Genomic DNA, 6704 nt, shown 5'->3' with positions numbered 1-6704 from the left:
AATGTCCCCAATGTGGAAGACGACACCTAGGTGAATGTTGGGGCAAGTCTACTAGCAGGGCCTGTTACGGATGCGGTTCGAAGGACCACTTCATTAGAGATTGCACGGAGCTGGATGAGAAGAATAAGATTCAAGGTGCAAGACCTAGTGGAGTGAAATCTAGAGGTAGACCACCGAGAATTTTAGGAGGCAGGGGTGGTAGTCAGAGGGGGGCCTCTGATACGGCCGATCGAGCCGAGAACCGTACTCCTACTAGAGCATATGCCATTCGCGCACGAGAGGAGGCATCCTCCCCCGACGTCATCACTGGTACCTTCACTCTCTTTGATACTAATGTGATTGCATTGATTGACCCTGGTTCTACTCATTCATATGTATGCGAAACCTTAGCAACCAGTAAGACTCTACCTGTTGAGTCTACTGAGCTCGTAATTCGAGTATCAAACCCTTTGGGTCAATGCGTACTTGTTGATAAAGTGTGTAAGAGATGCCCTCTAATAATCCGAGAATCCTATTTTCCGGCTGATTTGATGCTTTTGCCGTTCGACGAGTTTGATGTTATTCTTGGTTTGGATTGGTTAACCGCACATGATGCGGTTGTGAATTGCAAAAGCAAGACTATCGATTTGAGGTGCGCAAATAACGAAATAATCCGAGTTGAGTCTGCGGACTTAAGGGGGTTGCCAGCTGTAATATCAGCAATGTTGGCCCAGAAATATGTAAGGAAAGGGTGCGAAGCATACCTCGCGTATGTACTTGATGACAAGGAGTTAGAAAAGAAACCCGAATTGGTGCCGGTGGTTTGTGAATACCCGGATGTTTTTCCTGAAGAGTTACCGGGTTTGCCACCTGTTCGGGAGGTAGAGTTTGGTATTGAGCTTGTACCTGGAACTACGCCAATTTCGATCGCTCCGTATCGTATGGCACTAACCGAGTTAAAAGAGTTGAAAACTCAGTTGCAAGAATTGACGGATAGAGGTTTCGTTCGATCGAGTTTCTCACCTTGGGGTGCACCAGTATTTTTCGTGAAAAAGAAGGACGGAACCATGAGGTTGTGCATTGACTATCGTCAACTGAATAAAGTGACGATAAAGAATAAGTATCCGTTACCGCGTATTGATGATCTGTTCGATCAATTAAAGGGAGCATCGGTGTTTTCAAAGATAGATTTGAGATCGGGTTATTATCAGTTGCGGATTCGAGATTCGGACGTACCCAAAACTGCTTTCAGAACGAGGTACGGTCACTACGAGTTCTTAGTGATGCCGTTTGGGCTCACTAATGCCCCTGCGGTGTTTATGGATTTGATGAATCGGATCTTCAGGCCGTATTTGGATCGGTTCGTAGTTGTGTTTATTGATGACATCTTGGTCTATTCAAGAGATGAGACCGAACATGCTGAGCATCTGAGGCTAGTGTTGCAAATTTTGCGGGATAAGCAGTTATATGCTAAGTTCAGTAAGTGTGAGTTCTGGTTAAGAGAGGTTAGCTTCTTGGGTCATGTGGTATCCGCATCGGGTATTCGAGTTGACCCGAGCAAAATTTCAGCCATACTTAACTGGAAGCCTCCGAGAAATGTTACCGAAGTCCGGAGCTTTCTAGGGCTCGCCGGTTATTACCGACGATTTGTCAAAGGTTTCTCGATGATAGCCACACCAATGACGAAGCTACTTCAAAAGGATGTTAAGTTCGAATGGACGGAGAAATGTCAGAAAAGCTTCGATCAACTGAAAACTCATTTGACTGAAGCTCCAATTTTGGTGCAACCCGAATCGGGTAAAGAGTTTGTCATTTATAGTGACGCATCCCTACTTGGGTTGGGTTGCGTATTGATGCAAGAAGGTCGAGTTGTGGCCTATGCGTTGAGACAATTGAAGCCACACGAGAGAAATTATCCGACCCATGATCTTGAACTAGCCGCCATTGTGTTTGCATTGAAAATATGGCGACATTATTTGTTTGGTGAGAAGTGCCATGTGTTTTCGGATCACAAAAGTCTCAAATATTTGATGACTCAACGAGACTTGAATCTGCGACAAAGACGTTGGCTTGAGTTGTTGAAAGATTACGAGCTTGTCATTGATTACCACCCGGGAAAGGCTAATGTGGTTGCGGACGCCTTAAGCCGGAAATCACTGTTTGCTTTGCGAGCGATGAATGTACACTTGTCTGTTCTACCTGACAATGTGTTAGTAGCTGAATTAAAAGCCAAACCATTATTGACTCATCAAATTCGTGAAGCTCAGAAAGTCGATGATGAATTGGTTGCAAAACGAGCTAAGTGTGTTCTGAACAAGGAATCGGAGTTTCAGATTGATGATGATGGTTGTTTGAGGTTTAGAAGTCGTTTGTGTGTTCCAAGGAATTCGGAACTCATTCCAATGATTCTGAACGAAGCCCATTGTAGCCGAATGTCAATTCACCCGGGGAGCACGAAAATGTACAACGACTTGAAACGTCAGTTTTGGTGGCATGGTATGAAACGAGACATCTCCGACTTTGTTTCGAGATGTTTAATATGTCAACAAGTTAAAGTGGAACATCAAGTGCCTTCAGGGTTACTTCAGCCGATCATGATACCCGAGTGGAAATGGGACCGAGTCACAATGGACTTTGTGTCCGGACTGCCATTGTCCGCAAGTAAGAAGGATGCGATTTGGGTTGTTGTTGATAGACTGACTAAGTCGGCTCACTTTATCCCGTGCGTATGGATCTTTCATTGGATAAGCTAGCCGAATTGTATGTCTCTCAGATTGTGAGATTACATGGAGTACCTATTTCTATCGTGTCGGATAGAGATCCGAGATTCACCTCACGATTTTGGAAGAAATTGCAAGAAGCTTTGGGTACCAAGCTGCATTTTAGCACCGCTTTTCACCCCCAAACCGATGGTCAATCCGAGCAGATAATTCAGATACTTGAGGATATGTTGAGATGTTGCATCCTCGAGTTCAGTAGTTCATGGGAACGGTATTTACCTTTGATTGAATTCGCTTACAACAATAGTTTTCAATCAAGTATTAAGATGGCACCTTATGAGGCTTTGTACGGTCGTAAATGCCGTACGCCATTGTTTTGGACCGAGCTTGGTGAAAGTAAAATTTTCGGAGTTGATTTGATTAAAGATGCCGAACAAAAAGTAAAGGTAATCCGCGAAAGTCTGAAGGTAGCCACAGATCGTCAAAAATCGTATGCGGATTTAAAACGAAAGGACATTGAATATCAGGTGGGAGATAAAGTGTTTCTTAAAGTGTCACCTTGGAAGAAGGTACTCAGATTTGGCCGTAAAGGCAAGTTGAGCCCGAGATTCATTGGGCCGTACGAAATTTCTGAACGAGTGGGACCGGTTGCATATAGATTGATTTTGCCCCCTGAACTTGAAAGGATGCACGATGTCTTCCATGTTTCAATGCTTCGACGTTATAGATCTGATCCGTCACATGTGATTAATCCCTCAGAAGTTGAAATTCAATCTGACTTGAGCTATGAAGAAGAACCGATTCGTATCCTAGCTCGTGAAGTGAAAGAGTTGCGAAATAAAAGGTTCCGTTGGTTAAGGTGTTGTGGCTCAAACACGGGATCGAGGAAGCAACCTGGGAACCCGAGAGCTCGATGAAAGAACGATATCCAAACCTATTTACCGGTAAGATTTTCGAGGACAAAAATTTCTTAAGTGAGGGAGAGTTGTGACAGCCTAAAATTGACCCTAGTCGGGAAGTGGTTTCGGGACCGCTAAACCGAGTCACCGAAAGGTTGGAATGTGATGTTTATTGTCTAGAATATGTAATCATGAATGTGTGAAAATTTCAAGCTTCGATTTAGTCGATTGCATGTGAATTTAGTCAATAGGACTTATATGAGAAAATTTTAAAATGTGATAGGTCAATGCATGAGGACCTATTAGTGCATGTGGAAGAAAAAGGGGACTTGCATGTCAAATTCCCCCTCCCTAATATGTAGTGGCCGGCCATGCTATGGGTGGAAACATGTCACCAACATGTTGTGTTAGTGATGTATGGTAAGGAAAATAAAATAATAAGCATGATAATTAAATAATGAAAGGAAGAGTGATGAAAAAAAAGAAAAAAAAATAATGGTCTCATGCATACACCCCATTGCCGTGAGCTAAAGGAAGGAAAAGAAAGGTTTTGTTCATCCTTTTTCAACCTTTTTTGACCGAAAATCCTAAGGAAGAGGATTAGGAGGAAGTTTGGCCATGCATGTAACTAGATTGAGGTATGTTTAATGTTATTCTTTGAGATTCATGTATATTTTAAGTTGTAAGTTCAAATCTACCTAGCCATGGTTCAAACTTTGTTAAATGATGGAGATGACATTCGGCCATGAATGTTACGTTCTTGGTTGGTATTTTGATGTCTTTGGTGATGAGGTAAGGAGATGGTTGACTTTGGGTGTTTAATAAAAGGGTTTGGATGTGAGAGTGTGTGAGAAGTAGAAATGAGGAGTCTTAGCAACTCCATGAAGGTTCGGCCATGGTAGTTTGAGGATTAGAGATTTTATTTCTTGTTAAAATTTGATGAATCCTAGTGTGTGAAGTGTTTGAACCAACTAAGGATTAATAGATGCATGGGTACAAGTAGGAAGAATCGGCTACTATGGTTGACACCAATGCCGAATGTAAAGATGTTATAGTAAATAATGTATGTGATTTGAGTTGATAATGTGAAAAAGGATAATTAGATGTATTATAAATGATATAAAGATTTAGAAATTATTTTGGTTAGGTGTGTGTATGATTAAGTATATTCGGCAATATACTTAAAGTGAGTACTTGATATTATATGGGAGTATGTATATTCGGCCACATGAGTAAATATATATATGATGTTAAATTTGATTATGTATAATGGGCATTAAGATGTGGAACTTAAGAAATGTAGTCATATGTGGAATTACATGATGCTATAGTTGACATTGTACACACATACATCCATTCGGCCATCAACATGAGTAATTAGTGAGGATGGTTGCCGAATATACAAACATACATAAGCATGTGTAATTGAATTATGAATGTTTAACAAGATGGTTAAACTAGTGAATTATTGATTAAGCTCAAGGAGCTAAAGGAGGAGAATCAAGCAAAGGCAAAGAAAAGATCACTGAGTAGCCGAGTTGGAACCGTCTTACCCAACACAAGGTAAGTCATTAAGCATGTAGTTGGTATTATTTCAAATGGTCATAATGTTTATGTATTGATGCTGAATAGAATGAATAAATATACATATATATATATGCATGTACGTATGTGATGATGAAATTGTTGAATGAAAAGAAAAGAGGTAAGATGTACTGAGTTGTTGATCTCGGCACTAAACGTGCGGGTATAACCATTTATGACCATGAGATTGGCGCTAAGTGCGCGGGATTAAATTGTACAGCACTAAGTGTGCGATTTGACTATGTTGCACTAAGTGTGCGAAATGAATATGATGCACTAAGTGTGCGAATTGACCATGCGGCACTAAGTGTGCGAGTTTGACTATGTAGCACTAAGTGTGCGATTTGATTACGTAGCACTAAGTGTGCGAGTTGATTATATAGCACTGAGTGTGCGGACTCAATATACATTCGTGAATCATTATGGACACTATGTGTGCGACACTATTGAGTCGATCGCGGACAGCGGATCGGGTAAGTGTCTTGAGTACATGGCTAATAGGTGCTATGCTTATACATGGGGTTGAGCTCGGTAAGTTTGAACCTATGTGACAAATATACTTGAAGTCGTACATAAAATTTATCGTAGGATGGGTGAAAGGCCGTTTAGTCGTTTGATTGTAACGAAAATAAATTGATTTATGAAAATGCTTCAATGTCCTATTGATGAGTATATGGAATGTGAATGCATGAATTGATATGAAACTGAATCGATAGGTTGGAGAAACTATGGTATGGTTCGGTATGGATGGAGTAAATTGCCTCGTTCCATTTTGTTTCCTCTTGTGATAATGTTATTGATGGATGGTAGTGCATTGCTTATGACTTACTGAGTTATAACTCACTCGGTGTTTCCTTGTCACCCATTATAGGTTGCTTGGACTCATCTATTTGCGGGCCAGGCCGTCATCGAAGTCATCACACCGGATAGCAAGTTTTGGTACTTTCTTCTAGTTGGCTTAGAAGAACATTTTGGCATGTATAAGCTATTACGTTGTGTTTGAACTTGGCATGTAAACTTAAGCCATGCGAAAATGGCACGAATGTTCGATTGAGTTGGATCAAGGGTAGGCATGAAATGGACCTAGTTACTTTCGTAACAGATGCTGGCAGCAGCAGTGTCATGAGATTGAAAAATCACTAAAAATAGTAGGAGTGGAATTAATTGATGAATAAATTATGTAATCGAAGCTCGATGAGTCTGTTTTCATGAGAAGTAACGAAAAGATCATATGGGCAGTATATTAAGAGATAATCAGATTTTTGTGGGATAGGGCCAGAACGGTTTCTGGATTCCCTGCTCCGACTTGGAAATTCATTATAAATTAACCAGAGATAATTAGGGGTCGTACCATATATGTACAGATTCCCTCTAAGTCTAGTTTCATAGAACAAACGGCATCAGTATTGAAGCCCCGTGCAGGGAGATATCCAAGTCGTAATGGGCAAAGGTCAGTGTAGTCGACCCCTGCAACATGGGGAGACTTTGACTAATAAACTGTACTAATTGGCCCAACCAAAAA

The sequence above is a fragment of the Gossypium hirsutum genome, chromosome A05, assembly GCF_007990345.1.
Source record: "Gossypium hirsutum isolate 1008001.06 chromosome A05, Gossypium_hirsutum_v2.1, whole genome shotgun sequence".
In the NCBI taxonomy this organism is placed as follows: domain Eukaryota; kingdom Viridiplantae; phylum Streptophyta; class Magnoliopsida; order Malvales; family Malvaceae; genus Gossypium; species Gossypium hirsutum.
The sequence above is the reverse complement of the archived record's forward strand: the minus strand, read 5'-3'. Positions refer to the sequence as shown.